The sequence below is a fragment of the Lagopus leucura genome, unplaced genomic scaffold (genome assembly GCF_019238085.1).
Source record: "Lagopus leucura isolate 7727_CA_CO unplaced genomic scaffold, USGS_WTPT01 Super-Scaffold_100157, whole genome shotgun sequence".
NCBI lineage: Eukaryota > Metazoa > Chordata > Aves > Galliformes > Phasianidae > Lagopus > Lagopus leucura.
Genome location: NW_024962334.1, coordinates 48,396,197 through 48,414,299, shown reverse-complemented (window position 1 = coordinate 48,414,299; position 18,103 = coordinate 48,396,197). Strand labels below are relative to the sequence as shown.

Below are 18,103 nucleotides of genomic sequence, written 5' to 3'. Positions count from 1 at the left end.
CAAAATTGGGAGCAACAGTCAAGCAGTGAATTATTGCTGAGGGGATTTTGTGGCTTTTTGTGATTTCATGTTGTTGATTCAACCTCAGAAGTTGAATTCTTGCTATAACCAGCTGAGGAGGTGGAAGAGCGAATGAAGGATCTGAACAGGACTAAATCTCTGCCTACGATGCCTGGGTTATCCAACAGACTTATTCACAGGCTGAGTTCTTCTGCTAAATGATAGCAGGGGCAGCACCTAATCTTTGAGTTGGAAGGGATCCTTTAGGGTCATCTGGTCTGACTCCCTGCAGTAAACAGGGGCACCCTCAGCTCATTAAGGCGCTCATCCAGGTTCTGGATCCATTGCTCAGCTTGTCTGGGTTTCTCTGAGTGGCATCTCGTCCCTAGGTTTTGTTGTCTGCACCACACAGCTTGGTGGCATCTGCAGTCTTCTCAGGTACTCAGAAACACCTGCTTAACAGAAAGATGGTGTTCTCTTTATACGTCCTGCTTAATGGATCCAGGCTGGCACATTCCTGAGCCCTTCCTGCCCTGTTTTAAGCTGCTTCTGGGCACCCTGTGGGCCCCCGCGCTTAGATGCCTGTGTAATTTGGTAAGGATTTCTCCATTCTAATGGCTTCTTTCCCACCTCACCCCTTAAAGCTGTTCAAAGTCCTAATCGTGATACGCAAAATTTCAAAAGAATTGCGGCCGATATATTTTAATATTCTTATGGGTGAGCGGCCCCCGGCTTAACGTGATAAACTTGGACAGCTTTTCTTACTAAGGAAAATAGAAAGCCTTCCAAATCAAGAAAATTATGTAAGCAAATCCGATGAGTGCGCTCTAAAATTAAACCTGCCTTGCAAGCTCTGGGGCCTCCAGTGTGAAACCAATGAGGACTATTTTGGGGAGGCTGCAAAACCCTGCTGGGGCATGTCCAATGATGTCCTGAAATTCTCTCCCTCCATCCATCCATTTGCCCATTTGATGTGACCAGACATCTGTAGGAACTTACAGGGACCATCCTTGTTCTGGGACTAGCTCTCCAACATTGTAATTGAGCCGTGCAAACTGTACCAGCACCGAAAGCACTGACTAGCTTGTTCCCTGCTATCCTGCCATGCAGCATCATGCTCAGAACTGTGAGATTGGATGTAGTTTTTAGGTTGGTGTGGCTGTGCTCGGGTGGAGCAAAGCAACCTCTCATCTGTGATATCTGGTGCGTGGAGTTACCAAGCTGCAAATGATAAGGGAAAATGGGGAGATTGAGATTAGATAGAAGGAAAAAGTATTTTATGGTAAGAGTGGTGAGGCAGTGGCACAGATTTCCCAGTGGGGTAGTGGATGTCCATCCGTGGAGATGTTCGAGGTCAGGAGATGGGGCTCTGAGCAGCTGATGGAGCTGTGGCTGTCCCTGTTCGTTGCAGAGGAGTTGAACTGGATGACTTTTCTGGTCCCTTCCAACTCAAATAATTCTGTGATTCTAGTGCCAGATTCCCTTCCAGTCTGGGGTTGAGAGGAGACCTCTTCTCTGTGTGGTCGCTAACACGGTATCTCCCACCACAGCAGGGGCTGTTTGACCTCCTTCCTACCGTTTGTGCTGAGGTGGCTTTGAGCTTTTGCTAGGCTGGAGTGATCTCATGGGGTTCACGGCACTTTTGGCTGCAGCCAGATGTAAACACCTGGAAAGCTTTAGCGGGGAGCAACCCTCACGTTATGCTTGGTTCTTGTTACGCCCCATAGATCTGTCAACTCAGCTGCTAAAGGTATTTCCATCTGGGGAAAAATCTCCCCTAATTCTGTTTTACTCTGTTATTTGCAGACTGATGACAGGTTTCTAGCAAACACAAAGCACTTGTTAGCGTTGCTATCCTTTCCCTTTGCCTGAGTCGTTCGTTCTTTCTTGGCCCCTGGTCCTCCTGGGCTCTTGCAGCCAGGAGACACTGACATCCTAAATGTGCAAAATACAAGACGGATAAACATCTTAATCTCACGGATGCTTCAATCTAAATGTTTTCTGAGGCCCTCCTTCCAGGAGGATTAGCCGGTAACAGTGTCTGAAAGGTCGCAGTCTTCCTTCTGCTTGCTGTGCTGCTCGAGGAGCTGAACGTGTGTGAAAGATTCAGCAAAGGCCTGGGATGCCATTGCCATTATCTGAGGCTCCAGGGAGCATCTGTGCGTCCTTAGGCTTTGGGCATTCCTCTTGGAGCTCTGCCTGCCTCTATTAGCCATTGTGATAGCGTTGCCTGGAGCGCCCAAATGTGACATGTATCAACTGGCATTTTGGCTGCACTACGTGTAAGATTTTTCCAGTGTTGGTTTATATCTTACCCTCTCCCCCTCCTCCCCCCCCCAAGTGTGCGCATATTACTGTTATGATTTATTTTCAGGCTGTAACCTGGGTTTTATTGCTTGAAATACTTTGGAAACTTGGAGGGGTTTTTTAATTAGTTACAAACCCGCTGTAACTTGGAGGAAAATTCCAGTGTGAAGAATGCTTTTGATTCACAAAGAAATTATGTTGCAGAGCTCAGGTAGAAAGGCTTCCTCTCATCTTTGTGTTATTTGGGATTAACTTTCCTTCCTAAGGCGCCATTTCCATTGATAAAGTTGACTTTGCTTCTTGCCAGCTCTGAAGTAGTTCAGAGTTTGTTACTGATGTAGAATCACAGAATGGCCTGGGTTGCAAAGGAGCACAGTGCTCATCCAGCTCCAACCCCCTGCTGTGTGCAGGTTGCCAACCAGCAGCCCAGGCTGCCCAGAGCCACATCCAGCCTGGCCTTGAATGCCTGCAGGGATGGGGCATCCACAGCCTCCTTGGGCAACCTGTGCCAGTACCTCACCACCTTCTGGCTGACAAACTTCCTCCTAATATCTAACCTAATCCTCCCCTGTCTTAATTTAAAACCATTCCCCCTTGTCCTGTCACTATCCATCCTCATAAGCAGCCGTTCTCTCTCCTGTTTATATGCTCCAAATGTCTCTTCCTAAAAGCTGTGTTGGAAATCATGAGTGTTGGAAACTGTCAATTGCTTGAACTCTCAGAGATTACATGAATAGGCGTAAGCTTCACAAAATAAAAAGTCTTCTTGAGGATGTGGTAGTGAGTCTTTTGCTGTGACAGGTTATTTCTGCTGAATGCTTACCCAAGTTACATGCTGTCAGGGCATTGCAACCACTGCTATTTCAGGGCTGGAGAGGAGTAAGCTAGAGGGATTTCTTTCTCTACCGCTGAGAACATCAGTGTCACTCTGGGGATTGTGGTGTAGAGAGAGCTGGTGAAGCCAATGAGATCCTGCTCCTCTTGCTCCTGTCATCCAGCCTGCAGGACTGCAAGTGGCCACATTTGCTGGTTTTCAAGAAGCGAGGTGTGAGACATTTGGGTTTGCATCCCTTGGGAAGCCAGATGGGAATGCTGGATGTCCCCATAACCTGGCGGAGGGCTTGGCAGGAGACGTGCTCTTGCAGGGATGATAGCTGGGAGAAGGATGGTTTTCTTGACCCCAGGCCAATTGGAAAGTCTCAAGTGCAGATGAAGAAAGGGGGAAGGGAACCTGATACTGTCTCCCAGAGAAGGACAATCTGAGAGAAGAACACAGCCAAGTTTCATCGCAGTGCTATTGGGTTTCAGCTTGCAATTTAAATAGCAACGCTGTTTTTCAGTGATTTGCTTTAATTTGCTGGGAAGTCTTACATTTGTAGAAAAGAAACAAGAGTATATTATCTCAGTGCGTGCATCTTTTTTAACTTTCAATATAAAATCTCCTAATTATTTCCCTTCAAACATAACTCTTACTAAATTGGAGTGCACGAAAAGTGGAGTTGGTGGTTCAGCTTGCTTTGGAATTTTGTGTTGTACATGCTTTGTAGTGCTGAGCAGACAGCTCATGTCCCACTTCCTTGTGCTTTATGAAAGTCTAGTGGGGAGACTTCTTCATAGGCAAATTGCTTCTTTGCTTGGAATACGAGTCTTTGCTCTTACTTCAACATCACTACTAAATTTATGGGATTTGGAGGTGTATCTAAATGTCTTCACAACACTTCAAAACCAGATTCTACCAATCTTTCTTTTTTGAACCCATTGACTCCAATTCTGGTAGGTTTTGTTTACTTAAGGCCTATATCATCCGGGGGAGGATGAGTCAATCTCTAAAGCTGCTGTAAGAGATGGGCTGTGGGAGTTGTGAAGTGAACCCACATGCATTTCAAAGACAGATGGGAGCTCCATTTCGGGCTGGAGCTGCTGCTCTGGTTGAGAGTAGCTCTAATGAGCATCTGTTGGTAGAACAGACTACAGAGGGGAATCTCACTGTTTGGTGCTACGGTCATGTTGGGACATGAAGGGCTAATCTGAAAAGGAAGATACGGGCTGTTCATGAAGCCTTGGGGCAAAACTATGTTACTTAAGGCTTCTTAATTTGTCTTTGCCTGATTGTAGTGTTTCCATATTAGACAAATTCCACTGGCACTAAAATGTTATCACAAATGCCTCAAAATTGGTTTTGTGTACATGTCACACATCTCCCAAAGGTACTGGCAGGAATCTCTGGCTTTGCTTGTCCCTTGCAGTGCTGACAAGTGCAATTGGAAGCTGAGTAATCTTGGTCATAGCCTTTGTGTATGCATACTGCAACAGAGCTTTTTTTGTGATTGCGTGCTAGTGTTATTCTGTAATGATCTGGCAATTACTAAGTATTTCATTACTGTTCCCATTAACCATGTAGCCACAAGGCTTATTGAAAACATGTTGTCCAGATTCTGTACTCAGCTGAAAACATATTTGGTTCCTTGTGAGTGCTTAAAGGTGCTGAGACAAAGCTTGCAAGCAATTGAGAGAACACTTACCTTGAGCATCCTGTCTGATGCTGAAGTCAGCTTTGTTTCCGTTATTTATGAGTACTTAGAAGTATTATGGCTCATTCCACGTTTAACTGTCGTTACAGAAACCACAGACTCAAACTGGAAAGTGAGGTGTGCTAATGATTTGTGAAAGGCTGTAAAAGCTGACTGAATTTGCCTTGTATAGTGCCTTGCTTGAATGAGTTTTAATTTTCCTAGATAATACTCATCACAGTTGGTTCTTCTCGTGGTCTCCTGCCTTCTTTCTGGAGGGAATCATTCTTTCTGGAAGGAATGAAGTAAGGTGGTAGTTTGGAAGAGGATATCTAACACTGGGCTGCTTTGTAGTATGTGGTCACATGGTGTTTTGAGATAAAAACTGATTCATAATGCATGCATGCAATTATGGTGATATTTCCTGGTCCTTGAGTGGCTGAATTGGAAGTCACTTCCATATGAAGACTTTTATCACTTTTACTTCCAGCTCTCAAGATAGTTTCCAAGGAATAATTTAAATCCAGGACTTTCAGATCTCCATCTCTGTTCCACTGGTGCACTCAAAAGCATTCTGCACTCAAGAGGCATTTAAGGTTATGGATTGTAATTACTTTAAATGAGATGTTATCTAAACATGTTTGTGAATCTGAGCAAAACTGGTCGTCTAGTTCTGGGCTGAGAGGTCTATCTTGTATTTTCAGGCTACACAAACAATTCACTGATGGACTATCAACCTGGATCATTTTGTAGAGATGACTGGAAGAGGTACACTGCTTTTGGTTTTGTTTTTTTTCCCTGGTAGTTAACTTTCGTATGTGTAGATATATGGGACATCTCTCAGGGCTGCTGAACTAGGCATGGTTTCTCATGTCAGTCATAGTGTTTCTCCCTTCAGATGTCTGCAGGCAATAGGAGGGAGTTGAGTAGGAATAACATTGTGTAGCTCTGCGTTTGGTAGGACGTTGATGTCAAGCATGGTCAACTTGCAAATTAAAGGACTTACTCTTTCAGCTTGCTATTTCTGAGGTCCTGCTTCACAAGCAGTGCTTGTACCTCAAAGCCTGCTGGACTCCTCCAAGTTTCATGAAGCATACATCTCATGGGGAACAGTTCCCTGCAAAATAAATATGGATGCAACTTTGGCATCCCACAGTGCTGTGTCTTTATGTCCAGGCTTGGTGAGTTCTGTTCCTCCAAAAAGGAGCTTGAAATGTATCAAAAGGCTGTGAAGAACAGCTTTCACATTTAGTGAGGATTGGGCTCGCGAGGTGACATAATATCCAGGAACACAAGAGCTGATTCAATTCTTAATCTTGGTGTAACAAAACCACCTCGTGGTTTCTGTATTTGGGTTGATCTAAATTGGGATGGCAGCAGTTCCTGAATCTAACAGCTTTGGTCTATTTTAGGTGGTGAAAATCTGCCATTGGCACTATGTAAGGCATTTATAAGTAACAAGCTAATTATGTAAAATGTACACTGTCCACTTGTTAAGATCTTCTTAAAGTTTCATAATCTAATCAGAATTTGCTATGTATAACACTTGGCTTGTTGTCCTCTCCCCTGCCTTTTTAATACAACTTAGTTGGGTGGATGGATGATCAATACAGGAAGGAAATGCTTTCCATAATACTGGTTCATTGAGTGTGACCCACATACCTTTTCTAATACAGTGCATAAAGGATTTTTTTTTCCCCATTCATGAGCACAAATGCATTGCTCTGAAGATGGATGGTGTGCTATCTCATCTACAAAACAGCAGAGAGAAAACTGTGGGCCACCCTGGGTTTTAGTATTTTGGTTAATTTGACTCTTTATTCGTATAAACTGTAGTATAATAAAATGAAGTATATGCTGTATCATAAAGTTTGGAGGTTGGAACTAGATGATCTCAAAGACCCGTTATAACCTAATTCTACAGTAAGTATTGTGATGGCTTTTCTTGAAGTGTAGGCTGAGGTGGGTCTGAGTGAGGTTCATGCTGATGTTCTGTAGTTCTATTAACTCCTGGAAATTAGGAGAAATTTATTCTCAGGTGGGGTCTCTGTCCCTGGAGGTGTTCAAGAACTGTGGAGATGTGGCACTGAGGGACATGGCCAGTGGACATGGTGGGATGGGTTGGGGTTGGATATGGGAATCTTAGAGGTCTTCTCCAACCTTCATGATTCTATAACAAAGCAAGCGAAGATTCTCCAATAGCATGAGTCTGTTAAAGATATCTTGTCTGTCTGTATCATCATATGGATTCATCATATGTGATTAGCAGTGCCCTTGCAGGTGGCATGTAAGACAAACAAAGGTTGTGACATCAGTTGGCTTCATTGAAACTCATCCCACATGTGGGTTACCTCAGCAAGAACACTGTCTTCTGTGCTAGTGATTTATTCCTGTTGGAGTAGTTTGACACTTTGGCCAGAGCCAGTTTGTTTAGCTGGAGACCTGACCCTCAGAGTTTCATCTGGAGCTTGTAAAACCTCAGGGCTGCAAAGCTTCTTCAGGAAAACAATCATGAGACAACTTTTGTCTTGGAATGACCTTCATGTGGGAGCCTTCGAGTATCTTCCTGTCTAGTTCTGTAAGGAACCATGCTCTGTGCTCCCAGTTCATCCCCACAATCCCTGCTGAGGCTCAGAGCGTACTGTCTCATCAGCACAACGGGGCTCTCATGCATCCTGCCCTCTCCAGTGCCCAGAAAGTTTGTTTTTTCACCTGTTTAGTTTTTAAACCTTCCACGAGGATAATGTGACATTAGAGTGGAAAAGCTATCACTGCTGTGCAGGGGAGGAATTGCAGAGCCATAAACTGCTCCCAAAATAGAGCAGATGATGTGTCAAACCGCCCAACCATCTAAATGCTCCACGGGCTGACCTCCATGCGACATAAAATAGGGGCTGGGTGAAATGTTTTGAGGGGAGGGAGAGATGCAAACCCCTTCAGCCTTAACCTGCACTTGTTGCTAGAAGTTGCCATTTATTCAGAAGTTGTTTAGGAAAATGTCAAGGCAGCAGCTGAGACTTCCAGGTCTTAAGCATGAAAACAGGGTTTGAGGAAGGAGGAGGAAGTAAGACAACAGGAGTGTGAGCTGTGCTGAGGAGCTCTGTGTTCACTGTGCTTTCATCAAAATCTTTAGCCTTTCAGCCCGCCAGCTTTTGAGATTTTGGTGTTTGGTGAATAATCTGTATTTCATTGCTGTGCTGCTGGGTGTGTGTGCACGTAGGGCTATCCTCAGGCAGCAAGGGAAGCTGCTGTGTTAGCTATGAGGAGCTTCTTCCTCTGCTGCCAATCTCTGTGGTCTGGGCAAGGACAGCTCCATAACTGAGGCATCTGTTGAGAACAGAGAGGGCAGTGTTTGGGATGGACAGCACGATTTATATGACAGACGGACCAGGGAGGAGGAGGAGATGAGGAGGGGGAATGAAGAAGCCAAGTCCTGTTGCATGATTTGCACCAGGGAGCTGTTAAATTTGGGAGATAAGGCTTAACAAAAGGCTGGCTGAGGTGTTAGAGAGACAAATGGGCAATTCATTACAAAGTCAGATGCGTTCCCTGGCAGGAGTGGGTGGAAGAGACTGACACTAACACATGCTGGCCGTGCTGGCGCTGGGGCCGTGTGAGGCATGCCCATGTCCTGGAGTGCTGGGGGTGCCCGTGGGTGGAGGGCTGCGTGGGGCTGAGGAGGTGAGGTGGGCAAAGTGAGCATGGCAGCACGCGCAGAAGTGAGGGAGGTGGTTGTCTCCCTCTGCTGTGCCCTCTTGGGGCTCTCAGCATGAGGAAGATGCTGAGCTGTTGGAGAGAGTCCAGAGGAGGGCCGTGAGGTTGCTCAGAGGGCTGGAGCACCTGTTTTTATGAAGGCAGGCTGAGGGAGTTGGGCTTGTTGAGCCTGGAGAGAAGTGGACTCGGAGAAGACCTGATTGTGGCCTTCCAGTACCCAACGGAAGCTTATAAGCAAGGGGAGAGCAACTTCTTACTCAGACCAATAGCGATAGGACAAGGGGGGAATGGTTTTAATCTAAATCTCTCTTTTAGTTTGGATATGAGTAGGACATTCTTTACTCAGAGGATGGTGAGGCACTGGCAATGCTGCCCAGAGAGCTATGGGTACCCCATCATTGGAGGAGCTGAAGGCAGGGCTGGATGGGACCCTTGGCAGCATAAGCTGGTGGGGATGTTGGAACTGGATGGGCTTTATATTCCTTTGCAACCCAAACTGCTCTCTGATGCTGTAGGCTGAAATGAAGATTTCTTCATCCAAATGTGGACGTCTGGAGAAGCTAAGGAGAAATGGGACAAACGGTATAGCCTGTGTGGTTTGGGCAGTCAGTGATGTAAAGGCTTCCTGAAGCAGGAGGCTGCATTTGAGTCCTCATGTTTAATCACCCACCTGGGTGATTAATCCCTTCTGGAATCTACACATTTAAATTTTTGGGTTTCACAGTCGCTGGTGATAGAGAGTCTTGAAGTTTAATAATATAGTGTTAGGGGGAAGGGAAGGAAGGGGGATATTAGGGTCTGAACATCCTGCATTTATTTTTAATGCTGTTCTGGCCTGAGTCAGCATGTTGGATTCCTATAAGTGAGTGTTCCCCAGCCCTGGACAGGTCTGCAGGGTGTCAGTAGGCTTCATGCAGAAGATTGAGTGTTGGACAGCCAGAAGTACGGACAGGAGTTATTCCAGGCACTGGAACTGCCTGCGTGAAGAAGTGCCCTTACCCTGCGTGTGGTGCTTTTTGAAGTTGTCTTTGTAAAGCTGTTGGAATGAACATAAAGGAATACCAGTGCAAAAAGCATGATTGGAAAACGTCCGTAAGGTTTTCTTTCTGGTCTTCACTCTTCACATTTTGAATTCTATATATCGTTTGGTAAGGGCAACTCTCTCCAGACAAGGGAAGATACCAAGAAATCCATGAATTTTGGATTTCTTTGCTTAGAATGAGAGCAGAACTGCTGCTTCAGTTTTATATCACAGATGAATTTCTGCCTCTTGGAATTTGATCTCTATGGTAGGAGCAGATGAAACAGGGTTTGCTTGTAGTTTAACTCTTTGTTGCAAGAATATTGTACAAATGCTGTATTGCATTGTGTGATCTATTATGTGGCTTTCTGGTCCTCAACCCTGCCAGAACTGATTCAAAAGCAAGGCAAGGGCAGGGATGCTTGTTTATGTTCTTGTGAATGTGATCTATGTTTTAAGTTATGGAGAGGTGTTAGGCCCAATTTTGGATTCAAATGAACCGCTCTAATTCAGGGAGGGAGTGGAGTTGCTTTTATACTGCAGCAAGGACCTGAGATCCTAATAGGGTAAATAAAACAAGGCTTTTATTTTCTTCTCCAGCCTCATTACTTCATTTTCTTCCATCGCATTGCTCCGCATTCACTGTTTCTCTGCGCTGAAACTCCCAGCTACAGGCTGTGCAAGATCTGATAGGAAGCATGTCAATAAATACAGAAACGTTAAGCAAGAAACAAAGCGTAAAGACAAAATAAAAAGCCATCAGTAGCCAGAATAGTGAGCAGCCGGGGACAGCGGGTGAGTAATTCCTGGCACCAGCTGGGAAGGGTGAAGCTTAATGCCGTCTTAAATCGGCAGCGAAAGCCCCTGCTGCTGCCTGGCCCATGCATTCCACTGGCACCGCAGTTCACCGGCTGGTTTTAAGTTGGGTTAAAAATCCTCCATAAATCTGGCTGATTGCTGTTTCATTCTTCAGAGGATGAAGGGGAGAGGAAACAACCTTCCCTTCCTCTTCTCTCCCTGCCTCTACCCGCTTGCAGGCAAAATAGGTTGTTTGCAATGGAATTTGGTTACAGGCTGCTCTTGGTATTAAACTACCTGGGAGCTCCCAGCTAGTATTGAATTATGAAAAAGCAAGTTATTCCCCCTCCAAAAAAAGAAAACAACCAAAAAACAACAGCAGGGTTTTCTGGAGGTCATTTGGGAACTATTGGGTCCTTCACGGCATGAGCTGTATATATTACAAAGGAATCATAGAATTATAAAGATTGGAAAAGACCTCTAAGATTCCCAAGTCCAGCCATGCCCACTGACTGCGTTCCTCAGTGCCACATCTCCATGACTCCGGAACACCTCCAGGGATGGTGGCTCTACCACTCTGCCTTACTGCTCTTTCTGAGAAGGAATTATTCTCGATGCCCAACCTGAACCTCCCTCATGCAATTTCAGGCCATCACCTCTTGCCTTTTCCCAGCTAACAGTGATACAGCACCAACCCCCATCTTGTTATACCTTCCTTTCATGTGATTGCAGGGAGCAATAACGTCTCCCTTGAGCTTCCTCTTTTCAGCTCAGAGAGAGCTGAGAAGCTGCTCCCCATCAAACTTGCGCTCCAGACCCTCGCAGCTCCGTTGCCCTTCTATGGACACACTCCAGGGCTTCAGTGTCTTGCAGTGAATGGCCCAACACTGAACACAGCACTTGAGATGCAGCCTCACCAGTGCCAGAACAGGGGGTGATCACCTGCTCCTGCTGGCTGTGCTATTGCTGACACAAGCCAGGATGCTGCTGGCCTTCTTGGCCACCTGGGCACGCTGCTGGCTCATGTTCAGCCAGCTGTCAGCCAACACCCCCAGATCCTTTTTCTCTGTGCAGCTTTCCAGCCACTCTGCCCTAAGCCTGCAGCATTGCATGAGGCTATTGGGACCAAAGTGCAGGACCTGACACTTGGTCGTGTTAAAGCTCATACAACCTTAGTCTGTCCAGATCCCTCTGAAGGGCCATCCTTGCTCAGGCAGATCAACGCTTCCTCCCAGCTTGGTGTCATCTGCAAACTAACTGAGGGTGCACTCAATTCTCCTCATCCAGAGCATCAGTAATATTGCAGAGGCTCCTAGGGCTGGTCCTAGTCCGAGCCTTGTCCCTGTCATCTCTGTCCTGGTGAATCTCAGCTCTGATATTTGCCAAAAATAAAAGTGCAAGGACTGGAAACTTCCTGAATGAGGTTTGTTGTAGGGAGGGGGAAGAAAGGTTGGGGTATTGCGGCTTTGTGGTTCAGGCACACCACTGTGGGTTGGAAGAGCAAAGCTTGGTTCCTTCCTCTGCTCTTGGGCTTCTCTGTGATTGCTTATGCCCTCCTTGCTGGGAGGGAGAAGGGAAGGCATCTCTTCCTTCCTCCAGGGGAATGCTGTCATTCAGAACTTGTACGGCCTTTCTGCTTTGCATGAGTTGGAAATGCTGCAGCTGCAGTATTTGCTTGTGGTGTTTCTGGTTGCCACAGTGCAAAAATAGCTATTCCTCACAGCACCTTGGTCCTGTGGGCCTGGTGAAGGAATGTGCCATAGCATCCCCAGCCCTCCACAGCTCCGTATCTGAATGGAGTCATGTATTCCCTGCACGTTCATTGAACTTTTTTTGCTTTCATTAGCTAGACCTTCATATGCCATGCACCAATTTTTGTTTTTGGGGGGAAGTGGGGAAGGAGGGGGGGTAATTTGTGCAGGAGAAACTGCAGGCATGATTTGGCATGAAGTTATATGAAAGATTATTTATATGCATAGCAAGCATTCTGTGCTTGGGAAGCAACCACCCCATATCTTGCCCCATTCACAGAAGAATCCCAAAGAGAACTTAAAGTTAGGGTCCAGCTCTTTCCTCAGCTGGGACATCTACCCTGTTGAGGTTTCCTCTTGCTTGGTCTGCTGCGTTCAGTGGCCTGGGTGAAGTCCTCTGACTTCTGTGTGAACTTCAGCTGAAGCAAAAATGAGAAACTCAGATGTAAATAATATCTGTGGTAACACCTGGGTCTGAAAAGTGCTTAATGATTTTTGGGATCAAAGAGTGGTTGCTGCAAATGTTAGAAGCATTCAGGAGGGCTATGCTGGACAAGAAAAGCTAGAGATCTGCAGCAGCAGATGCTTTCTTGGAGAAGCAGTTGTTTAGTCTTTTCCCTGGATGACTCGATAGGCCCTGAGAGCCTGGCAGGTGTGTGTAGCAGGATGCTTACAGGTCTGCTCCTCTGTCCTCTTATCCAGGATGGCAAGAGGGCTCAGAGAGAACGTTCTCACTGTGTGGATCTGTTGAGGCAATCTGAGCACACTTCATGAGTGATGAAGGCTCACACCTCCTTTCCTGGAAAGTACGATCTACTGGTTGGGAAATTCTCTTTGTTCTGTAGTTTGTCTCCTCTTTATTGTCTCAATTCCTATGTTCAGAAGGAGAACCAGGCACCTGGAGGTGTTTTCTTCTGCCAGGATCTCAATCATAGGAGATGGCTGCTTCCATCTCCATACAGTGAGGTTGCAGAGGTCTGCTGCTGATGGCATGTGTTGCTGGAAGTGTGTGATGTTGGTAATTGTGTGGTGGGATATGTGCTATTTCTAAAGGAGGAATGCAATGTTTGAGAGGTTGCCATGTGTGCTGTGGTATTGAGAAGAAGATAAGGATCAAAATAGCAATTGAGGCACACTTGTCATGGGAATAGCTGTGTTCACAACCTGGGTTTCCGAATATTTGTTTGTTGTTTCTTCAATGGTCTCCAACAGCAAGGCACCATTGTTTGTGGAGAATGGCATGGAGAGGATAAAAGGAGAGGTGCACACACACAGAGTGGTGAGGAGGTTGGAAATGGCTTGGAAGGAAAAGGATTAGCATGTGCATAAAGGGATTCGATCTGTGGATGATGAGAAGAAATCTTGAAAAGTGTCAGGATTAGGGAAGCTGATGATCAGGCTGAGCTAAAAGAAGCAAATACTTCTATGATCAGTTGATCTTTGTGATGGAATATAATTCATTCTGAGGTGTAGCAGCTGAAAAATCACAGAAACACCAAGGTTGGAAAAGATCTACAAGATCATCCAATCCAACCATCCATCCATCACCAATAGTCTTCTCTAAAACACAACATCCAAATGTTCGTTGAACACCTCCAGGGTCAGTGACTCCACCACCTCCTTGGGCAGCCCATTCCAGTGCCTGACCCCTCTTTCAGAAAAGTAGTATAAAATCCTTGGATCCGAGAATACCTTGAGTGGTTTTTTGTTTTTTATTTTTTGTTTTTTTTGAAGGGGTTCCATGGGATATGGGATTTCTGTGTGTGTGTGTACTTCAACCAGTGTAGGAAACCTGCACTGTAGCTTGGAGAATTGCAGTGGATTTTGAAACTAGTATGTATGGGTTTTGATTCTGTAATCTAAAGATGAGGTGGCAGTGGATGTGAATGTATGAACACAGGTAAGCACTGTATGTTGCAGCAAAAATGCTTAGCTCTGACTTTGGTGCATAGGAAAATGTTGAGTTATGGTGCAGGCATTGTGGAACTGTAAAAACAAACAAACAACAAAATCAAACAGACCCACACAGGCTAGAATGAGATATTTGACTGAAGAGTTGATTCTTCGATGATCAACCATTCTTAGTTTGCCTGGACTTCTGACCTCTTGCTCTTCAAGCAGCCATTGGCCTTTGTGGGATGGGGAGGGAGCATGGTAGGCCAACTCAGGAAAGCTTTGTTGTAGTGTGGAATAATGGCAGTGGGAGAGAGAATGGGGGTTTGTAGGTTGGTGGGTAGAAGAAGCAGCAATATGTGCCTGGAGTCCTGCATAACTCAGTCTGGCTCCTTGAGTTGTAGAGTCATCAATTTTGGAATTGCAGTGAAGAGCGTTAATGCATGCTGCTTCTCAGCTTTTCAAAACCTGCTCCCGTATTGTTAGAAGAAAAGAAAGAGATGATAGAGTAGAACAAGGATCGGAAGAGGTGCAATACCGCAGGAAAAACATTCAAGGAAGAACTGAAAATAAAATCAACTGGGGCCTTGTACAGATGTACCGAAGATAAATCTCCTGGCAGAGAAGGAAGCTGCAGGGTAGGAATGCAATATTTCAGCAGGGCTGTCATTCCGGGCGGGTATAGCAGAGGCGTTTCCTCGCAGCTCACCTTGGCTCATGTTGCTGGCGGCAATTGCAGAGGAAACTCTTGAGCGTGTCAAAAATAAGAGTGCTCTCACAGATCTGTGCAGGCTCCGTGTCTCTGACTTGTCTCCCTCAAATTCCCACCAGGGAAGACCCCGTAACGTAAGAGAAAATACAGGGATACGTATAAAAGAATGAGCTGGTGCAATGAAGAGCCTTCCAAAATGAACTGAAAATAGGATCTTTGGAGAAGGGCAGTGAGTCCTAATAGAGTGCATGACCAAAGCAGATGAATGCCACCAGCAGTATTAGTGCAAACCCAGTTGTTCTTGCCATTTACAGCTGGGATAATAAACTTCTGGTTTCTGGACTTCAAAGCAGTGAGGGATTGAACTGGAAGGAGTTTGGAAGGAGAATGATGTTGGCAAGGTTCCCCTGAGCTGAGTGATGTGGGACTGGGCAACGAGGTCCTTCCTGAGGTGTGGATGGATGGTGCAGGCATGCTCAGAGCAGAAGGCAGGTGAGGTGCACAGAAAAAAAGGACAAAATCTCAATCTTACCCTTCAGCCCTCACGGAGACCAAAGTTAACTTACACAGAGTTAAAGCTTCCTGGGTTGTAAGCAATTGGCTGTTTGGTCTCTCTCCAGGTTCCTGGTGGACAAACATACCTTCATCTGATACTCAGCCTTCTCAATCCAATGCAATAGAGCAGAGTGCTGGCTATCTTTCTAACAACAGAAGTTGTAGACTGGGTGAGCAATAAAAAATATATTAAATAAACAAATAGCCCCTTTTTCCCCCCATCCTGAACAATTTTCTTGGAAGGAACAGCTCAGCCTTTGTGAGGAGCTGAGAAAGCATCCAACGCTGACACCGTTGCCTTACAGGACCTCACTCAGCCTAGGTTGCATAAAAGGGCTTTATGGGATTACAAAGGTTCCATGCAGTGGCAGCTCTGAGGCAGTGTTTCAGGTGGGGCCACCAGCTCTGCCTGTGCTTGTTTGCTACTGATGTGTGGCTTCTTTCTCACCCATTTGGTTTTTGATGTCTGTTTTCTGTGGTGGATGAGGACTGAAGGTAGCATGCTCCTCAGTGCAGAGTTGGGTCAGGAAGCAGGCTGAGCAGGTGGGAGAAGTGCTCTGCTATCCATCGTGTTGGTGTGGTGTCTCTGTGTTGTCCCAGGCAAGGGTGAAGAGGGAGTTTGGAAGTGGAGATGCTGGCCCAATGTTTGCAGCTTGTATGGTGTTGCCTGCGTTATCCTGGTTATCAAAACTGATGAACTTTTACCCAAGCCTCTGCACTGTGCTTCTGCACAGTGAAAATGGCATATTGTCAGCAACATCCCATTTAATGTTTCCATTTCCTATTGTTTTCCATGGCTTTCCACCTGCAAATCAAAAGCAGGAGCCAGAGCCTTGTCCTCTGGCTTTGTGCAGCACAATGTAGCCTGTTTTCTACCTTCTCCTTGTTCCAGACTCTTCATTTTGTTATTTGGCTGACTCTTACTGGGACCCCTGACAGGGCTGCTCAGAGAGCTGTGGCTGCCCCATCCCTGGAGGTGCCCAAAGCCAGGTTGGCAGCATGATCTGATGGCAGACAACCCTGCCCATGGCAGGGGAGTTGGAACTGGATGATCTCTCAGGTCTCTTCCAATTCACAGCCATCATGTGATTGCCTTTAAGAAATCCATGACTTGCAGTATCTCAAAGGCAAATATAAAATGGGAGGAATGTAAAGGGGCTCCAAACTGCTGGTTGCTGTGCAAAACCTTGCCTGTAGGATCAGCTCCTATATCACTCCCCCTGACTTCTACATGATACATGGAGCTTGTGCTTTCCAGGACATTTTGCTCACCAGTACCAGCTCAGTTGGAAAGGTGAAAGAGAGGTAGAAAATGGGTTATGTCTTCTCTTCTCTGCCAGCAGAGGATATATATCCCTTACACCAACTAGGAAAGCTTGTAGGATTGAACCTTTGGGGGAAAAGAATTGACGAGGGCCAGGAATGAATATCTTGGAGATTTTGTTACAGGCATTTACTACTGCAAAGTTTGGATTGAGCCACCTCTCTCATAAGCATAAGTGGTTAATGAGGCCACCAGGGCCAGGTGATGTCCCAAGTCCTGGGGCAGCGCTCAAGTCTGAGTCCACACAGTGCAGAGCAAAAATGTGAGGGTTAATATTTGTCAGTGTCTTTATCTTTCTAGGAACAGATTTTTTGGTGGGAAAAAACCTTTTTGGGGGGAAATTTGCATAGGTCACATTCCTTTGTCATCTTTCCCACAAATCACTTAGACTCTTCATTTTTTTGGTTTCTATCTTGATTTTATGTTAAATCACCTCATTAAACGATCAGGAATAATTGTCAGCTGTACCACACGTGGCTCAGGTCAGTGCCAGCTGTTTATGGGAGGTTTGGGAATCAAGGCACCGTAGGTGCATGGCTTGTGGGATTGCCTTCCTGGCAGGATGCATCCTGTTAATTACAGACGATTCCTCATTGGAAAAGGAACATCAAGCTGCTGTTCTTGAGAGTTTTTAAGCACTTCCGTGGTCACTCAGTGTTTGGTGAAGGTGATGAGTGTGTGCTCTGCTCCCATGCCTGCCACCTTGTTTCTCCTGATGGGTCTTGGTCTATGCTCGCTGCACATGCCCATCTGCACAGGGCTGCATTGCATTCCAGCATGTTTTAATTCTGGCTTTAAGCACTTCTTCCTTCCATTTTGGCTGGGGAAATGTGTCTTCAGGTTCTTCAGAAACCTTTTTTAGTTATCCCCATTGACTGCATGCACTGGCACCTGGCCGGAATAGGGCAGAGCCAGGAGAGTGGGGTGCAGACAGCCCAGCCAGCAACCCACTGCTGAGCCCAGCAGATGTTCCTGCAGCCTTCCTGATCCCTGGGGCCGATGCCAGCCTGGTCCTTTTCCAGCAGCTCGTCACTTGACACCGGGAACAGTACGCTGGCTTCTTTTGTTGCACATTTGGAAACCTTGTGCAGGGGAGAAGAGAAGGACACGTCTTTCTGAATTTCTTCAGGTCATTTTGTAGGCGTTGAGCTCATTCTTCCTTGTTAAAACCTTTTGGCATCGTCGTCTCTCAAAGTGTATCCTGCTTGCAAGCCTCGATCCGCGACTGAATTTTGTGTAGGGATCTCTCCTGTTCTTCTGCTTAGGGTGGAGTGGCTGTACGTGCTCTCTTGGTGTGTCTCCTGGGGTCTGGTGGCACAAGTCACCTTCCCAAGCTGGTTCTGGCTCTGCTTGATGCCCTGAAATGACTATTTTCTTTTTTAGTGCACAAGAGAGTAGCTGCAGTGTTCTTGCCTTCTTGCTAGTTTCCTGAATTCATGCACTTATGTACCTTCTGTAATTTTTTCCCTATTTCAGTTTTAAATGAACTGTCCTTTGGCAATTTTGAGTTTGACAGAC

The 18,103-nt window shown here is 45.9% G+C and overlaps 1 protein-coding gene across 2 annotated transcripts in view; it reads left to right on the top strand.

The window, feature by feature from the left end:
- WNT9A (Wnt family member 9A) overlaps nucleotides 1–18,103 on the top strand; it is a 52,903-nt gene that overhangs the window by 14,449 nt on the left and 20,351 nt on the right. The gene's annotated exons all lie outside the window — the stretch shown is intronic.